General features: G+C 36.9%; 1 long non-coding RNA gene across 1 annotated transcript in view; it reads right to left on the bottom strand.

The window, feature by feature from the left end:
- Window positions 1-1892: 1892 nt before the first annotated feature.
- The window catches only part of LOC130457212 (uncharacterized), a 28678-nt gene continuing 10039 nt past the window's right edge, over window positions 1893-20531 (bottom strand). Inside the window, exon 2 of the long non-coding RNA XR_008916336.1 lies at window positions 1893-16875. This is a non-coding gene — a long non-coding RNA (uncharacterized LOC130457212). The remainder of the gene's footprint in view (window positions 16876-20531) is intronic.

Raw genomic sequence — 20531 nt, 5'->3', positions numbered from 1 at the left:
GTCTGGCTCCCTATCCACTGAGCCACCCAGCTGCCCCATTATCTTTCATATACATTCCCTTATCTCCTTTGACACAACTTTTGCCACAGTATAAGCCTTCACCACTCATTCCTAGATTATTAAAGCAGCCTTCTGGTTGATATTCCTGCCTCAAGTCTCTCTCCACTTCAGGTACTTTACTACATGCCAAGCATTGTGCTAAGCAATATGCATACCAAGAAAGGCTAAAATGCAGCCCCTGTTCTCATGTAGCACATCTTCTAATAGGGAAGACAATGTGCAAACCACTATGTCCAGACAAGAAATACATAGAGTGAACCTGAAAAGCCTTATATAAAGTGATGCACCTGAAGAGCATCATAAAGTGATGCAATGTGAAGTGAACAAAACCAGGAGAATAGTATATGCAGTAACAGCAATAATGTATGATCACCCATGAATAACTTAACTATTATCAGCAGTGCAAGGACACAGGACAACTCCAAGGGGCTCATAACAGAAAAGACTATCCACCACCACAGAAGGAACTGACTGAACTTGAATGCATATTGAAGCATGTCATTCTTTACTTTATTTCCTCCATGAATTTTTCTCTAGAGTAATGATGTCTTCTTTCACAATATGATTAACATAGAAATATGTATTGTGTAATAATACATATATGACCTATATCAGATTATCTGCCATCTTGGGGAAGGATGGGGTAGAGAGAACATTGACCTCAAAATGTCACAAAATAGCCATTGGAAATAATTTTTTAAAAGATATATAGAGCAAGTAGGAGACTATCTCAGAGGGAGATCTTCCAAAAATGTAGTCTGAGGATGTCATTTTCCCCTATTCAATAAACTCCAGTGGTTCTCTACTATCTTCAGGAGCAAATATAAAATCCTTTGTTCAACTTTTAAAGCCCTTCATAACCTGCCTCCTTTCTACTTTTCTTAATACATTTGAATTTTCTCTATGTACCCTGTGATCCTATGACACACACAATACTCCATTTCCTTACTTTGAGCATTTGCATTGGTCATTCCTTCTGCCTAGAATGATCTCCCTCCTCATTTTCACCTTCTGGCTTGCCTGACTTCTTCCAAATCTCAGCTCAAATCCCATTTTCAATGAGAAGCTTTTCTCATTTCCCTTAAAAGCAAGTGCCTTTCCTCTTATATTGCCTCCTATTTACCCTGTAGATATTTTATTTGCACATAATTTTTAGCTTCTGTTTCTCTCTATACAATATCAGCTCCTTGAAGACAGGGAGTATGTTTTATCCCTAGTGTTTAGCAAGTGTCTGACACACACATAGTATGTACTTAATAATGCTTGTTGACTAACTGGTATAAAACCTTGTTTTGGAATTGAGAGTTAAAAGAAAAATTGATGAGTTCTCATTTAAGACTAGGAGGAAAGGGAAGGGAGAAAGCAGTGTACTTCTACAGATCTTATAGGGACAGTTAAAAGAGCAAATACGATTTTAAACCACTGTACTGGCTCCAAGGGTCTAAGAATATTAACTAAAGTAAATTTTAAGATCCAATTTCCCTTTTGATAATAGAGATGCTTTGTGATTACAGTAATTCCCATTTCTATAGCCCTGCAACCTTCCATTCTTCTTAGCCATCCTCAGGGGGTTGGGAAGTATTTTAGAGAAGAGTCTGTATAATCAACAAATGTCCTGCTAAAGATACAGGGAAGGTTAATTTTCAAAGAAAGAACTTTAAAAAAAAGGATTGTCAGTAGGCCCCTGTTCTAATTTTGTTTCATTAACAATGTTTTTTCTATTGTTTTTAGGTTGTCAAAAGCCACAGCTATGCTACAAAAACTACAAATTCTGAGGCTGGGATTATGAACAGAATCTACTGTTATAACCAAATAAAACACACAACAAAGTATTTGAAATGAAAATATATAGATACATATATGTATATATACTTTTTGTTACATTGTACAGGCACATAACAAATATAGTTTTACTGTTATACAATTAAACATGTTTTAGATTTTCTTAGTAGTGTTTAGTCTAGGACTACTCCTCCAGTTCAAAATCCCACATTGGGTCCCCCAGGAGGTGTCTGCCCCAGACTCACAGTTCTTTGTGGGTCTACAACTCCCATAACTGTAGTTCTTGGGCCCCCACCAATGCATTTTACCCTTATTAAACAGCCAGAGGCCACCATTAGTTCAAGCAAAGTCATTTATTAAGATGACAAAGTAAAGACTAGTAACAAATGTGCCCCCATAAACCTGGGGCACACTTTCCCACAAGTACAAACATCAGTGAGAAGAATGGGCACACGCATACAGCATATTTAAAGCAAACATGGTGAACACACATGACCCAGGCAATTTACACATCCAACACTGTAGCCTGTGTCCTTTGCCATCTCAAAGGGAACAGTACCTCCATTGGACTTCCTGGGTCTATTTCCTGCTGACCCTAGTGGCTCCAACTGAGCAAGTAATTTCATTTCAAGATGCCATAATAATGGCAGTGGGGGGGGGGGGTTGTGGGAAAGAAGGAAATTCCTTTCCCCTACTTCGTCAAGAGACAAAGAGCAACAATTCTTAAGAGCTTCTTAGTTCACCTTCATAAGAACGGTTCTTGATTCTTGACTCACTACCTAGAATGAGGCAGCAAGGTAGACAGCGGATAGAGCCCTGGGCCTGGAGTCAGGAAGACCCAAGTTCAAATACCCAAGGATTTGGGGGAGAAATGTTTTGCTTTTATTAGCTTTTACTTTGCCAACTCAGTAAATGCCTTTGCTTAGACATTTACTTGCTGGGCAAGTAAGTCACTTAACCTCTGTCTGCCTCCATTTCTTCACCTCCCAGGATTTTTGTGAGGATCTCATGAGATAATAATTATAAAGCACAGTGCCAGGGCACAGAGTATGTGCTATAACATTTGTTATAAATTATTTTAAAGAGATTATGTTTTTCTTTTTAAAAAATCCCCAAGGCCTTGGCTGGTTTTTAAGCCAGTCAATGACTAGGCATCCTCCAATTCCATCAAATTCAACTGAAGAGTTTCACAACTTGTGAGAGTAGCAAAGAATAATCAGATATTTAAACTCCATTTCAGATGTTAACATCTGTTTGTCTCTATTATCTGCTCCTTTTATTTTATAAATCAATTGAGTAGGGATCTCCTAATCATTCCCACTATATATTTTCCTCTTTTGGTTAATTCTCCAGTCAACAGTACAACAGATTGTAATCAGTTGTACTTTAACTTTGGGATTCTAGAATTTAGAACCGGATGGGCCCAGCTAGATTTTTGAATTCTTCCTCTTACTTTGCAGATACTAACACAGAGCCCAAGAGAAGGGAACTGACCTGTTCACTGTCACAGAGGTAGAAAACAGCCCAAATGGGGTTTAAATCCATGTCCTCTGACTCTGAATTCAAGATTCTGTCCCTTTCCTTTGCTGCCTTTTGGTAATATACACATGTGTATATGTATTAAAAGACAAAGATTCTACATTCAGGCACTCAGCACCTAGGGTTCTGTTGGGCCACTTAGCCTGAGGCTGAGAGCAAGAAACCATTGCCAGTACTCCATGACCCCACCCCAGCTTTCTACTCAGCTCCACTGTACCATCTAGTGCCTGGGTTATCACCATCACCTCTCCCTGGACCTTTCTGGATTTCCCCCGAGTCCCAGGACTCCTTCAGACCAGAGGAGTTTTCTCTCCCTCCTACCCAACATTTCACCTTTTCTCTAATGACAACCTATCAGCATTTTTGATATTGTAAAAATTAAGTTATTTGCAATGCAGTATAAGTAAACATACAATGGAGTTGGCATACAGATGAAAAGGTTAACTTAACACAAATTGCAAAAATTCCTATGGTGTAATCCAGATGCTTAGAACCAGCCAGAGAACACTTGACTTGCTCTGTTTGGGCTTCAATCTGCTAATATCCTTGTGCCTTGACTTGGTCTTGATACAAACTTAGTTCTTACTCCCCTGCTATGAGTTTATCCTGCCAAGACTATTCTATCTTAACCTTCAAAGATATTCTTTCCTATTTCTCAGCTATTGGGTATAGGGATTGGGATTTGGACATGTTTTCTCCTATTAGCCCCCTACCTCACAATTTATTGGGCCTGAGATTTCTCACTCTTCTGAGAGTCATGGATCATGGGTAAGAAAATATCAATTTTTTTTTCCTCCAAGACTATCCATGAGGAAAGACATTTTCCTACCTGGTTCCAAAGCTGATTCATGTTCACCACAGGCTTTCACCATTAGCTGCCTCACTCTTCCTCTGAGAGTCTCTATACTTGGTATTACCATTTAGAAATTTCTCTCTCATTCTTCTATCTCTTTCTCTTTTCTGACTACTTCCCCATACAGGATCTTTTCAAGTGGTTCAGACCCTAATGGTAAAATCCCTACCTATGTTATGTTGACTAAGGACTATCTCTGCCCCATTAGCTTACCCATTTCCCCAAGTGTGGCTCTCTATGCCCTAACCACATGACTTCCACAACCAAACAAAATAGATCTTTAGTTGTGAATGTATGTTCTCAAGTGGACTCACTTTGTCTCCCCGTTATTGATAGACTACCCAGTAGTCAATAGAGATTAAACATCTTTTCTCATCTTCAGAGAAAGAATCAACCATTTCTCCACTACACAGTAGCCTTGCTTGGGCTCCTCTGCCTACATTCCCAAGGGATGCTGTTAAAATCAGTAAATGAAAACTAAATAGATATAGCAAGATCAATGTATTCTCTAGTAACTGGACAGAATGATCTCACCATAATTACCTGTGCCATCAGATAGTCCTCTCTTTTCTCCATAGAGAGAGAATATAGAGGCAGAGGACTTCTACTGAAATCTTGCCTCTGACACTACACAAACAGAAAATATGGCACAGTGGAAAAAGACAACTGGATTTCTAGTCGGAGGACTTGATTTAATATTCCACCTCTGCTACTTACTACTACTTGATGACCTTGGGCAAGTCACTCAGTTTTCCTGGGGCTCAGTTTTCTCCTTTGTAGAATGAGGACCTTCCAGCTCTAAATTTATGGTCTTATGATTTAGTGTCAAGCTCACCCAAGACTTGCTATCCTTCCAGTCCTCTCTTTTGTCCCTTTGACCTGAGAAGATCTTAGAGAAACAATTTCAGCCACTTCCATCAGCTCTTGCCAGGCATCTAGGGTACCAGACAGCTCAAGGCAACAGAAATTCCCAGGCATGGGACAAAAACAGGAAGATCATGATGTTACCAGGGAAGGAGAAATACTGATTGGAATGAGGGCACCAATGAGGGGATGGGAGAAGGGATGGTGAAGGCATGCAGGAGGAGAAAAGATACTGGATCCCAGAAGTCTTGGATTCTTGTGGCAGTGGCAAGGAAAGATTAAAGTTAGAACCAGAAGGTAATAGAGGTAACTTACCAAAAGAGAATCAGGAGAGAATGATCTTGTTATCTGGAAAGACCTCAGGCAGGGTGGGCTATAACAGTCTTGGCTACAGTTATAAAAAGTTAGTGATGCCAAGGCACTATGGTGAAGCAATAAGACATGGTAGTAGAACGCAGAAATGGTGTCAAGAAGACCTGGGCTTGAAATCTGCCCAAGATTCTTACTAGCTGCATGACTCTGGGCAAGACAATAAACTCTGGGAGCCTCGGTTTCCTCATCTGAAAAATGAGGGAGTTGCATTTGATAAGTTCTAAGATCCCTTTCAGTTGTGAATCTGTAACTCTATGATCTACCTCAGCAGCTCCTAGGAATATGTCTCCAATAACTCAAGACATCTAAGAGTGAGACTAAAAGTCATCCCTTTCTGACCTTACTGCCTCTTTAAGCTCCCTTGCTTCTCAAGCAGGCTTAGGATGCTTTGTACATAGTAGGCTCTTAAGCTACTTTGGAATGACAATTCCAATTGTCCAATGACAATTCTAAGGGGCAATCAGAAGGCCTGGTGCCTTGTTTCTTCTGTCTGTGGTATTAGTAAAAGTAGATAGGTAGAGGTTTCCTAGCAATCCAAATCAGACAGCCCACAACTGGAATAGCTTTCAGTTCTGAAGGTCACATTTAAATTTTTTTCCCTTATTTTATTCCAGTAACAAATCTACACATAAGTTTTCCAATGTTACATGATTCATTTTGTCTCCCTCCCTTTTTCCCTCCCCCCTCCCAAGCAATTCCACTGGGTTATACATGGATTATCACTCCAAACCTATTTCCATATTGTTCATTTTTGTAATGGAGTAATTTTAAAACCAAAACCCCAAACCATATACCCAAATAAACAAGGGATAAATCATATGTTTTCTTCTCTGTTTCTATCAAATGTTAAGAGAGACACAGACAAAAGTGTGTCCACTGGAGTTAGTGTGTCTGGGACCCTTGTCTGAAGAGTAGTTAGAGGAATTAAGGCTATTGAATTTGGAGAAGAGAAAACTCAGGGCAAAGGTCTTAGCCATATTCAGATATTTGAAGGGCCAACATGAGGAGGAAAGTTGAGATTTCTTATAATTTGAGGAAATTGAACTGGAAGCACTGGGAGAAGTTTCAAAGAGGAAAATTTCTCATGAGTTCGGGGGATCAATTTCTGACTGATAAAACAATTGAATAATAGTATAGAACCCCCCCTTATAGTATTGGTGTCCCAAAAGTCTCAGTGTAATTTAAAGCTTAATTAGCTTGATATTGCTGTATTGTTCTTCCCATCACTATAACTTTTAGCAGACTACCTTATCAGTGAAGGTATTCAAACAATCAGTCAGGGTGTCAATAGACATTTATTATGTGCCTACTATTTGCAGTGACTGTGCTAAGGCCTGGGTTTGGGCTCTGTCCTGAAAGCTGGAGGGCTGTCAGGAATGTTGTAAAAAGGATTCCTATATAGGGTGAGAAATTGGACTATAGGCCCTCTGAGATTCCTTGCAGCATTTAGATTGTATGATTAATGCTTGCTGAGCCTGAAATGAAAGATCAAGTCTTACATTCCACAAGGAAGGGATTTGAAGACAAAAGGCCTCGTAGGGCTGGAGACTGGGGGACATTGCCCCTTGGCAAGGAGACAATGATTCTGAGACTTCATAAGGAGTGGGCTATGGAGATGCTAGCCAGAGGAGGGAGGCAGGGTCACACTAGGCCAGAGAGGAGCTCACCTGGTGTATACTACATATGACTACAGATGGAAACTCATCATCGGGTAGTTTTCTATTTTAGTTGGTTAGTCTCATTAACCAGGAGCTAAGCTCAAGAGTTTCTACCAGCAAAAGAAATGTCATATGGGTGCAATTTAATTTTCTAGATTTAATTGTCCCTAGCCATCACCCAGCATTCTTGATGCTTCACGAAGCATTGTGAAGTTGCCCAGTCATAAAGTTGTTCGCCATAAGTTGGGGTTTGGTGATGTACTTTTGGGAAAGAAGCAAGACTTCCCCTTCATGGTTCCAAGCTAGCTAGGGAATAACAATCTACCTTGCCTGAATGGTAGAGAAATGCCTTATTATGGCACGATAAATTTATTTCTGCATCTCCTGTATCATTTCTGCTTCTATAGCAAAGTTTCTCAAAACAAAGTGCCATCTGGACAAATCAACTTCATGAGCAGAAATCTTATGTTACATGTTCTGAGAAGTTTAGTCTCAAAAGCACCTCTTTTACTAAACTCTGCTAGAGGGAAACTCCATTTTTCCCCCTCAGGTTGGCCTAGCCTTTTGAGCTGTGTGATTCTTTGTTTCATAAAAAGGCAAGGAATAATCATAGAAGTTTTGCATCCTCAATTTGCAATCCTCAATCAGTCTTTATTTTTTTCAGTCTTTTTTACATCAACGTAATTTCTCCCTGTGTTCCCCCTCTTGCCAAATCCAGACAGCTATATCATATAATAAGGAAAAATTCAGTATAACCAGTCAATCCTGTGAAACAGTCTGAAAATGTTTATGATATACATCTGTGGACTTCCCATCTGTACAAAGAAGAGGGGTGGGAGTCTTTTCTCATATCTCTTCTTCCAAGTCATGTTTGTTATTTGTAATTTTGCCACAGTAACTGTTCATTTTTATTAATAATTGAGCTTTTCATTTACATTGTTTAATCACTGTGTATTTTGTTTTCTTGCCTCTGCTTATTTCAATTTTCATCAGGTCAAGTCTTTTTTGTGATTCTCTTTATTCATTGTATTGTCATTATTTCCTTACAGCTAGTGATATTCCTTTACATTTATGTACCATAATTTGTTTAGCCATTCATTAATCCACAGGTACCTACTTTGTTCCTAATTCTTCACTATCAGAAAAAGTATTTCTATAAAAATTTTGGCAAACAGATACTTCCTTCATATCAATGGCCTTATAATGGTAAAAACTTAGTAATGAAATCTCAATCAAAGAGCAAAGAGTATGGACATTTTAGACTTCTATTTGCATAATTCCAAATTGCTCTCTAAAATGGATGTACTTATTCTCAACTCCATTAACAATGTACTAATATGCTCATTTCCCCACAATCTCTCCAGTATTGACTATTTTCACCTTTTTTCTCATATTTGCCAATTTGTAGGGGGCAAGATGAAACCAATATTATTTTGATTTGCATTTCTCTTATTAGAGATTTGGAACATTTTTTCTTATAGCTATTAAGAGTTTAGAATTGTCCTTTTGGAAACTGTATACTTTGTCCATCCTTATTGTGGAATGGCTTTTAGGCTCAATTTGTTGTTAACATATCATGGATGCCAAATCCTTATCAGAGAAATTTGATGTAATTTCCCACCATTTCCCCATTTATTTTCTTCCCTTCTTATCCTAACTGCATTAATTTTTAAAGCTTTTCAGAAAAAAAAGAAAAAAAAAGCTTTTCAGTTCCACATTATCAAAGTTTTCTATTTTATCTTTTATAATTGCCTCTATCTTTTTTTTTAGTTAAGAAGATATCACCTAACCATCACTGTGAAATATATGCTCTGCTTCTCTTCTAATATTTTTACAGTATGAGTTTTAATATTAAAGTTTCATACCTATTTAGAATGTATTCTGCAATTTTATGTAAAGAATTACTAAGATCAATTTCTGCAGACCGCTTTCCAATTTTCTTAAGTTTTTTTCCTAAGAAATTTGTATTTTGAACTTTACTGAATACTGAGTTTCATTGGTTCAGATTCACCATTGTCTAGTCTTGTCCATTGATCTGGCTCTATTTTTAAGACAATACCAGAGTTTTAATGATGATTACTTTTTGCATAATATGAAATGTTGAAAGGGCTATCCCCCTTTTCTCTATCTCTTCATTATTTTCTTTGATCTTCTAGATGTTTTATTTTTCCAAATGAATGTTATTATTTAATTGAGCTTTGTAATGTGTCCCATTAATGATTGGTATAGCATTAAAATTATAAAATAATTTTGGTACTACTATCATTTTTATTATATTGGCATGGCACAGACATGAGCACTGAATATTTCTCCAGCTTTTTAAGTTACTCCTTATTTCATTAAGGAGGAATTTAAAAATTAAATCTATACAGTTATTTTGTACACTTTGGTAGACTGAACTACAGATAGACATTTTATATATATGTTGTAGCTACTTGGTATTGTGAGTAAACCGAGGCTTGTATTTGATCAGCTAAAGTTGCTGTAGCTATGCTAAAGCTGTCAGGGGTTAAACTAATTTGTAGGCGGTAGATAGAAGGCCAGAAGCAGTTTGATCCAATCCTTATTTACTTATTCTATGGGAAGAAGTAGGGAGAGGACATAGAAGGATAGAACTAGAAGTTAGGAATAGGATAGGAAATCTCTTAAGCTTACACTAAAATCTCTAAATTAAAAAAAACTGGCTGCTTTCTTTGCAGCTTCTTCTTGTCTGCAGAGCAGACCTACACTTAACTACTCTCTCTAAACTAAGATTAAATTCTGTCTTAGTACCCGATGCTAAATGAAGAATCTTAAATTTATAATAAACTCCTTAAATTAATTCCTATAGTAATGGTCAGCTGAAAGCAGTCTGTCACACACACAGACAGTTCTGCAGCTCCCCTCAAAGAGCTGTGAAGAATAGGCCTCAAAGTCAGACCTATCTCCTTTAGAGTACTGAGAAGGGAAACCCCTCAGTAACTAGACTCTTAACTAAAAGTAAGTCTTTTCTTCTTCAACTTCCTTAAATCTGTTCTCAAACTCCAACTGCCACCAGTCAAACTGTTAGAGACTTCTTGACAGAGAGCCCAGAGAAGATGGAGCCCAGAACCAACTGAAATTCTCTCTTTTATCATAAGCCACTTAAAGAGCCAGAAGCAAGATGTTTGCCGTTTCTTAAACACAGCATTATATTAATAAAACTTCTGCTCCTAATGAGACAGAATGAACATTCACTAAATTCCTTATAATATTGGACTAGGATTTTCCTTTCTATTATTGCCTCTTAGATCTTATTACATGTTATTATAAAGGTATTATTATTTAAAGGTATTATTGTTATAGAGAAACTGTTGATTTTTGAGTCTGCTGTTTAGCTGAAGATATTGTCTTGATTGGGATCTTTGCTGATTCTCAAAGAATACTTAAATAGACCAATATATCTTCAGCAAATGGGATAATTTTTATCTTCTCATTATGTATCATACCTTAAATTTTTTTCTTGTTTTGTTAGCATTTTAAGAACTCTATCAAAACAACAGAGGAGAAAGCAGATATTTTTGCTTTACTCCAGAATTTACTGGGAAAGGCTCCAGTGATGCTTTCTTTTGGTCTTAAATACATTTTGTGACTGTATAAAAGGTCCGCTTATGTCAATACATTTTATTCAACATATGAATATGTTGTCCTTTGTCAAAGACTTTTCCCTCATCTATTGAGATAACTATGCAGTTTGAGTTGCTTTTATTTTTAATATATTTTGATTGCTTTCCTTGTATTGAGTCATCTTTACATCCCTTGTATAAATCCAATCTGTTTATGAACAATTTCTTGGAGGAATTGCTGTCATCTAACAGGATTTATTTTAAAATTATTAATTCTCATTAATGATATCAGTATACACCTACACCTATCAGACTGACCAATATGGCAGTAGAGGAAAGTGATAAATGTTGGAGGGGATGTGGCAAAATTGGGACACTAATGCATTTTTGGTGGAGTTGTGAACACATCTAATTATTCTGGAGGACAATTTGAAATTATGCCCAAAAGACTATAAAACTCTGCATATCTTTTGATCCTGTAATACCATTACTGGGTCTGTATCCCAAAGAGATAATAAAAAGGGGGAAAGGACCTACTTATATAAAAATATTTATAGTTCTTTTTATAGTGGCAAAGAATTGGAAACTGAAGGGATGTCCAATTAATTGGAGAATGGCTGGACAAATTGTGGTACATGTTGGTGATGGAATACTATTGTGCTATAAGAAATGAGAAGCAAGATGATTTCAGTAAAAGCTGGAAAGATCTGCATGAACAGATGCAGAGTGAAAGAAGTAGAACCAGGAGAACATTATAACAACAATATTGTATGATGATCAACTTTGAAAACTTGGCTACTCTCAGCAATGATCTGAGACAATCCTGATCGACTTATGTTGGGGAATGCTATCCACCCTCCAGAGAAAGAATTGTTGGAGTCATCTTTCACATCAAGTGTATTTATGGTTTTATTTGGGGGTTTTGGCTATATATGAATATGCTCTTACAATAACTACCAATATGGAAGTGTATTTTGCATGACAATAAAAATAATTTTAATGTAAAAATGGTATCAGTACATAGTTCTGTGTTTTATTCTTTCTGGGGGCATTAAGATTGTATTTACTAATTATTCTTTAAAATTTTGAGAGAATTCTCCTACGAATCTATCAGGAAAAGTACCCCCCCCCCCTTTGTTGTTTCTTTAATATCCAGTTCTATCTTACCTCCCTGAATTTGGATTAAGATTTCTATTTAGTTTTATGGTAGTTTGAGAATTTCATGTTTTTGAAGGTATCCCCAGTTTCTTCCACATTCTTTGTTAGCATTTTGCTGTCCATAGTAGATCCTGATTATATTTTTTTACTTCTTCTGGTTTTATTGTGACTTTATCTTGTTTATTTGCTATTTTATTGACTTGATTTTTGCTCTAATATTTTTTTTTAAATCCTGAGCTTTTCTTAGAATCAATACTGTGTATTGGTTCCAAGGCAGAAAAGTGGTAAGGGCTAGGCAATGCTGGTTAAGTGACTTGCCCAGGATTATACAGCTAGGAAATGACTGAAGCCAGATTTAAACTGAGAACCTCCAGTCTCTAGGCCTGGCTCTCAGTCCACTGAGCCACCTGGATGACACTGTTCTATTCTTTTTAATGAGATTGGCTAAAGGCTGAAAAAATAAAATTTGAATTTTATTTAACATTTCTAGAGTTTTTCTTGGATTTCCAGTTTTTCTCCTTCTCTAATTTTTAATATCATCCTCCCTTTGTGGTTCCTTTGGTTATGTTTGTTGGCTAACTTTTTAAAATGTGTATTCAGTTCATAAATACTCTCAATTTTTCCATTTTGTTACTGTATTTTGTTAGGGATGTGATTTTTTTTTTTAAACCCTTACCTTCTGTCTTGGAGTCAATACTGTGTATTGGCTCCAAGGCAGAAGAGTGGTAAGGGCTAGGCAATGGGGGTCAAGTGACTTGCCCAGGGTCACACAACTGGGAAGTGTCTGAGGTCAGATTTGAACCTAGGACCTCCCGTCTCTAGGCCTAGCTCTCAACACACTGAGCTACCCAGCTGCCCCCTTGGGATGTGATTTTTATTCTGCTTTAGTTGCACCCTAGAAATTTTGGTATGTTGTTTCATCATTATCATTTTTTCCACACAATTATCATGTCTACGATTTGTTCTTTGACCATTCATTGTTTAAGATTTCATTATTATTAAGTCTCCATTTGGGTCTGTGTCCATGAACTAATTTTGCACTCTTTTTATTATGTTATAATCTGAAATGGATATGTTTATTATTTCAGCTTTTTTATATTTGTTTATAATATCACTGTGTTCTATCTAACACATGATCAGTTTTTGTAAAAGTTTCATGCAGTGCTGAAAAATACACATTTAGTAGACCCATTTAGAAGATGCCATAAATCATTTAGCTCAAGTTTCTCTGGAAATTTTTTTCAATTCTGTATTTTCCTTTTTGTTATCTTTGTTTGATTTGTAAAAAACTGAAAAAAAATAACACTGAAATTTCATAGCACTGTTGTCTTACTACCTATATCTTCTTGTGATTCAGTTAATCTTTCCTTTATGAATTTAAATGCTCAGGATTTAGAAGATACAAGTTTATGTTGATATTAGTTTGCGATCTATGATTACTTTTAGTTTATGGAGTTTATTTCATTTTATGTTGTTAGTCTGGGGGGTTGATTTTTTTTTTTTAAGATTCACCTGAGGTGTAGTAAAATTTGTTCCAGACTAACATTTTTAATTCTATATATGACTTTGTTTCTTAGGTATATTTCTCCTAAGCAATTGATTATGGAATTTTGCTTCCTTATTCCATTTGTCATTCTGTTTCATTTTATTAGTTTGTTTAATCTATTCACATAAAGTTATGAGATTTTTGTTTTACTCCATTTGCTTCCAATACTTTTTTTCAAATTAGAATTTCTCTCCTTTTCCTATATAAACACAGCACAAAATCACTTCAGTTATTTTTGCTTAGTGTACTTTAAGACAACTCTATTCCCACCAACTCTCTACCCTTTACCTACAATACCCCTCCCCACCTCCAGTTTGTTACTCTTTCCCTATTTTTTATTATTTCCCTTTTCTTTCTTTTTTTCATTTTATCCAGTTATTTAAAGCTACTCCGTTTTTTTCCCTCTTGGTTAATTAAGTGCTCAAGTAAATCCCCTCTTCCTCTATTCCCTTTCAACTTGTTTTGTTAGATTTTAAAATTTCATTTTCATTGCCTTTTTTTCCTAAAAAGGATTTCCTATTCCCTTGTACAGTTAATTACTTATCTTCTTTTTCTTTCTATTCCAGACTTTAATTCTTTGGTTCATTGCCCTTATACTTAGTCCTTCTTTAGTCTCTGGTTTTTAGTTTCTTTATTTTCCATGGAATTAAAGTTTCTAAGGAACCTATTTTAGGTTACCTCTTTTAAACCTTTTCTATGTTATTGCTGTCTAGAGCTTGATCCCTTACCCCCTTTACCTGCCATGCCCCACTCTTAGAAATACCAATTCTTACAGGTAATAGAATGTTGCTGTTTGTCCTTCATTTTCAAAGAGGATCAAGGGCACTATGGGGTGATGTCTTGATTTATTTATGGATTGGATTTGAGTGAAGCAGAGTTAAAGTTATCAGCCTCACTCTTAAAGAGTCATTGAAGTCCAGGATGACCAGTGATGGCCCAGGCCTTCATGGCTGTTGGAACAATGTGCCCATCTTCCCATTCCTCTGAAGTCTTCACATGCTTGGAGAAGACATTCCCCTAACTCACTGACAGATCTGAGGCTTGTTGGTCACCTTCAATTTGTTTTAGTCTGTCTGCTGTGATAGTTGTGCTGAAATGTCACCACTGTGTACACTACAGCTTCTTGGAGCCACAATTGAGGGTTGGGTGAAAGGTGGACACCAAAGGTAGAGAAACAGCCCTGAAAGGAGCTTAGCAAGCCCTCATGCCATATACTCCTGGTGATAGAATATCATTCCCTGGCAGGTGGGATTTTTTTCCCACATCCCTGAATGATCAGTTCATCATTAACTTTTATAATTAACTTTATTATTTATTATTAACTTTGCCCTTCCCATAGCCATTTCGCTTCATTTGTCAGGAAATCTCCTCTCTGTGCCCTCTGATTCATCTGTTCGCCCAGGAGGCCTGATTCTCCCTCTCCTGCAGCAGGATGAGTAATCTCTCTCAACACCAAATCCCTGCAGATTATACCCACTATAAGGTCTTCATTTCCCTTTATAGAATAGCTCTCTTCCCCATTGGGAGCATTTGTCAGTGGTATTGCCTCCTACTACTGAAAAACAGCAACAACTCTTTCCCTGCTATTCGGTGTTTCCTCACCCATTCTCCTGTATGCTGTCGTCTTCCTCAGAGACTATAGGGTTATTTTCCCTTCATTATTAACTGTTGACATAATTAGAATACAACACATATTCCCCTCTATCTTCTTCCTTTTCTCTCCCCTATTATGTGCCCTCCTATTCTATAATTCAGTCCCACAGAAGGATTGATCTATTGGTTGGAAAGGTGGAGTGATTTTGAGGGCCCGTTTCCCCATCATTTCTATTTGACTTCTAATTTCAAATTTGCTTCCTTTCATATTTTTTTCTTTTTCCTAAACCCTAACTTTCTGTCTTGGAAACAATACTAAGTACTGGTATCAAGGCTGAAGAGCTAGGCAACTGGAGTTAAGTGACTTGCCCAGGGTTACACAGCTAAGAAGTATCTGAGGTCAAATTTTAACTCAGGACTCCCATCTCTAGCTCTTGCTCTCACTCCACCTGAGTCACCTATCAGCTCCTCCTTTCATATTTTTAGAAAGAAATCTGAATCTCTTATTTTGTGCTGGTTGTTGTTTATAATATTTGTTTACCTTTCCTATGTTACTGTCTTCTGGGATGTTAGCAAAGTGAATAATTTGCTCATGTCTAGTTTTCTTTCTAGTAATGCTTAGAATGCCTCTTTTATTTTTATTGAGCATCTTTTTTATTTCTTAGTGCTTTAGGTTCAGGTTTACAAGGCATTTCACTCTGGGTTATCTCTTGAAGCCTTTACTCTTCAAATATATCATTCCATTCCCTCCTGTGGTTTTGGGGGAGGCAATAAAGGGAAGAAGGCTATGGAGTAGTGGTGTGTTTAAATTTCCTTTCCTTTATATTGGAAGGCCTTCCCCTGGTTGCTTGCAGAATTTATCAGTAGAATAGTTCAATTTAACCACAATGTTTAGGGCTTTTGCTCGTTTTCTGGAAGTAATTTGAGTTTTTTCAGTTGGCACACTTTTCTATGTTCAAAACTTCAGGGATATTTTCTTGTATTATTTCTTGCATTATCAAGTTCAGGTTTTTTTACTTATCTTGTTCTTTTGGGAGACCTATAATCCTTAAATTATAACACCACATCCTATTTTCTAGAACATTTTATTTTGCTTATATGAAGATCATGTTTTCTTTTAAACTTATTTTTTTCTTCTCTTCCTCCAGATTGTCCTTCATTTCTTTATATTTATATTCCCAATCAACTTATTCTTTTGTTTCTTTGGTAAGACTTTGCACAGTGCATTCAAATTTATCTATTATGTCAATTATTTCTGCTGTGCATGCTTTCCCAATTATTTTTCTTTTAAACCATTCATTAATATCCTGCTGTGGTTCCATTCTCCCTTAGGAATCCAGAGTTCTCTGCTTCCCTAGGCAATGATTCATATTCCTTTGTTTTGTATTATGTGTTCATATTCTGGATGTTCTGGAGGCTATATTCCTTTCTATTTTTAGTATCTTTATCAGTTTATCTGCTTATGTTCAAAATATTTAACTGAATTTTCTTTCTCCTAAGATCCTTTGTCTCTTTCCTTATATTCCCCTGATGCTCACTTTCTGACTCCTTCCTCTCTACAGTTTCACTGGATGTTGGACTTCAATGCTATCTCAGCCTCCTCCAACACTCAGCAATTCATATTCCAGCAGGTGACTTCTTGAGGGACAGAACAGGCCCTGGTTAGCTGCTGGACCTTTTTGGCTTCAGACAGGCCTGGGCATGGTGGAAACATATACTCTAGGCATTCCACCCCAGGTTCTTCTGTGTCTTAGTTCTCTAGCAGAGTAATGCTTCAACATAGAGTGCTGCATTCCCAGTTAAGAGCAAGTGTTTGTCTTTGGTTTTCTGTGCCCCTTGGGATGAGGACAGGGAGGTCAGTACGTTCTGAATGGGATGAGGGAATAAGTATGTTAAAAATTAACCATCTCTGCTTTTAGTTCATTGAGTATTTTTACCTCCTGAAGGGTTCTTGGTGTCCTGGACCCTGGAGACAACTAAAATTGCAAGCTGAACTGCAAGAGATAACTTGCACATAATTTCAATTTTGGAGATGTTTGAAAAGTCACGAGGATTGGATATATTGTCTAATCCTCCATATTACCGGCCATGTGAACCAGAAAATATGACAAAAATCTCAAAATAAGATATGGAGCAAGTGAGAGAAAATAATACCTAATGTTTTCAAAACATGCCATTTGAACTTCAGAACAACCCTTTCACATTGGTATTATTATCCCCATTTAACAGAAGAGGAAGCTAAAGCTCAGTAACAGGGTAACTGGTGGGTTGGAACAAAGCAAAATTGCTTGATATTCCTTAGATGAGGTCCAATGTACTTGCCCCTCTTCAATAAAATATTCATTGTGCTGGACCTGGAATCAAGAAGATGTTCATTCCAACATTGCCATGGATACCAACAGCTTTCTGACCCACAGACAGTTATTCAGCTTCTCTAGGCCTTAGCTTTTTCTCATATATATAAAAGAGCTTTGCAAGCATTAAAAGCTGATACAAATGTGAATTATTATTATTCCTAAACATTTCAAGATAAAGAAACTTAAATGTTGGAATATAATAATAACGATCTAAATTTTCTAATGAGTCTTTATACTATTAAATTTTTATAGAGAAAAACTTGAATCTATGAGAAGAGTTCCTTATTAAGTCTGTTTAGCTCTATTTTTCCTCTTATAAAGAGATTCAAATATAGCTCCTGCACAGTAAGAGCAAAACAGTGTTTTTTCCCATTACGACATTTTTTGCTTTGTTTATTATCAATTAGACCCAAATTAGGCCTCAAAAGAAGAAATCTTGTTAACATTCTGATTAGTGATATTGGCAAGTTGCCAGCTAAAAAGCTCCTATTTCTTCCTTTGATAAGAACTGAAAGAGTAATAACAAATGGAAAAAATAAAATTATGGCTTCCCTCCTGGTGCCAATCAAAATCATGTATTTCCCAGACTGCAAAATTACAACATTTGAAAGCTGGAAAGAAAAGGGTTGATTCTTGTTAGGTTTAGGAAGACATTTTTGTTGTCACTTTAACAAACTTTCCATCCAAAATATCAAAAACATACTTAAAAGCTATATTAACACTAAATGTAGAAATAATTCCAAATTGCCAAAAAAAAAAAGCCCCAAATATGTTAAAGTACTTAGTCGCTTAAGAAAAGGCACACTTAATATTCCTTTATAAGCAGACGTTCATCAGGAACTAAGTGAATTTGAAAAGGAGAGAGAGAGATGATAGCCCATTTATTATGTGTTAGGAACTGGGCTAAGTGCTGGGAATGCAAATCAAAGTCAGAAAGACAGCCTTACCCTCAAGGAGCTTACATTCTAATGGGGGAAGATGACACATAAAAAGAAATTAGAAAAAGAGGGAGGAAGGCAAGGGTACCTGTAAGAAAGAAAAGAGCTAGGCCAGGAATGGACCAAAAAATGAACATGAATGGCCTGGGCCATTCATGAAATGGCAGTCCTGGGCAGGAGCTCACTAATAAGTGGAGAACAGCAGGGTCAAGGCATCTCCAGGATGAGGAGACTGCTAGTAAAGCGATATTTAAAGTTCAGAGTCAGGAGTGGAGCTGAGAGAGAGAAGATGCTCCATCTCATTAATTTTATTGACTTTATTCATACACATCTGTCATCTTAGAATTGGGATGAATATCAGTGGTTATTTCTAAATGATAAAAGAATGTCTAACTATATAAATCGATCAATCAATAAACACTTATTAAGTGCCTACTATGTGCCAGGCACTATGCTAAGCACTGAGGATGCAAAAAGAGGCAAAAGACAGTCCCTGCTCTCAAGGAGTTTCCAGTTTGGTAGGGCCCTCCAAGTTCTGGGCAAATGTAGAAAAGGCCCTATTCTTGGGGACCTTCACCCAAAAGGCCATGTAAGTCATTATGGGGCAACATCCTGATATTCAGGTGAGTCTTTTGCTTTCCCACAGAGTTCTACACAACCTGTCCAAGCCGCCACATGGTGGTTTGAACTTCTCTCCTCCACCAGAAGGCAAACATACTCTAAGGCTGCTGGACCAGCAACTTCCTTGCCATTTATCCTACAACATTTGAATAATGTAAGGAAATAGGTGGGCAGCAAAGGACAGGTATTCTGCTTCCCTATTTTATGGCTTTCTAATGGGAGCTTGCTACTCTTCTAGATTTGGGGAAGTTGCAAGTGAGAAACTTCCCCTCTCTGAGAGCAAGCTGCTCAAGGACCTCTCTTTCTCTCTCTAGAAAGAGCAGATCCATAAACTCTCAAACTTAAGAATAAGTGCATGCATTTTTATTCTCCCACCAAAACAAAGAGAAAATGAAATAAACCCAGAAAGAAATGGTTCTGGAGCACCCCGGAGTTTGCAGGGACCACTGCGGCTATAAGGGTGATAGGTAACTCCAAGCAAGTCCTACACCTCAGTCCCAATCCCTTTGGAAATTGTCATAAAAGAGTCAATCGACTTGACAGCTCCCTCCATTTATTTACAACTTTCCATTTGCTCCCTCCCCCTAAGGTAGAGCTATTATTAAAACTGAAGAGGTGACCCATTATATGCCTAACCAAAGTGTGATTTTGGTGTGAACAGGTCTAGTTTCAGACATTGGGTGACATTTTTGGTTTCAGAGTATTCTCCCAACATGAACTTTACACAAGGAGAGATGGATGATAAGGAAAGGCTTATTGATTTTATCCCTCAGGCCTCTGCCTCTTGAACAGTGAATTTTAAATTCACAACAAACAAAATAATACTCAAAAGCTTCGAAACAAATGACTTAAGAACTGTCAGAAAAGAAAGCCAAGGAGTTCAAGGTTCCATGCTAATTTATAAATCAATTGGAGATCAAAGTCTCCATTAAAATTCTCCAGTTTTCAAGAAAGGGGAAAGTGGAGCATTAATACCTTAAAAAGAAAAATCTAAAAAAGGGAATGAATAGTCCTCCAGTAGCCATCAGCATTGTAGCAATGTTGAATGGAAATAATTTGTGCGTGCAAAAAAAACAATAATGTAATTCCATCCTGTCGTATTTGAAATAATATTCTTAAATGCAATGGAACACTACTGTGCTGTTAAAAAATGAAGACACAGTTTCAGAGAATAGCATAAAAAAATATTCTGAAAGACTTGAGAAATCTATCAATGCAATAATCAACCAAGATTCCCGAAGACCTTTGGTAAAAAATACCCCTCAACCTTCTGATCCAGAAATGATGGACTAACATGCACACATTTTTGGATATGGTCAACATGGGAATTTGTTTTACTAGACTATACACTTGTTAGAAGACTGTCTTCCCCCACCCCCAATGGGAGGGGAAAGTAAATGCTTAATAACTTAAGAGAACATTTACAACATATGTAAAGGTATCATATAATAAGGGGCATTCAAGGTTTTGATTGCTGATGTTCAAGAGGTGGTCACCATGAAAATTCCTATTAAAAAAAAATTTTAATAGGCATAAGCTAAGTTAAATCCACTTAATTCAGTACTTCAAAAGAACTGCAATTTCCTAAATGTGGACACTCTTTTGC

This window comes from Monodelphis domestica, chromosome 2, assembly GCF_027887165.1.
Source record: "Monodelphis domestica isolate mMonDom1 chromosome 2, mMonDom1.pri, whole genome shotgun sequence".
NCBI classification, from domain to species: Eukaryota; Metazoa; Chordata; class Mammalia; order Didelphimorphia; family Didelphidae; genus Monodelphis; species Monodelphis domestica.
The sequence above is the reverse complement of the archived record's forward strand: the minus strand, read 5'-3'. Positions and strand labels throughout refer to the sequence as shown.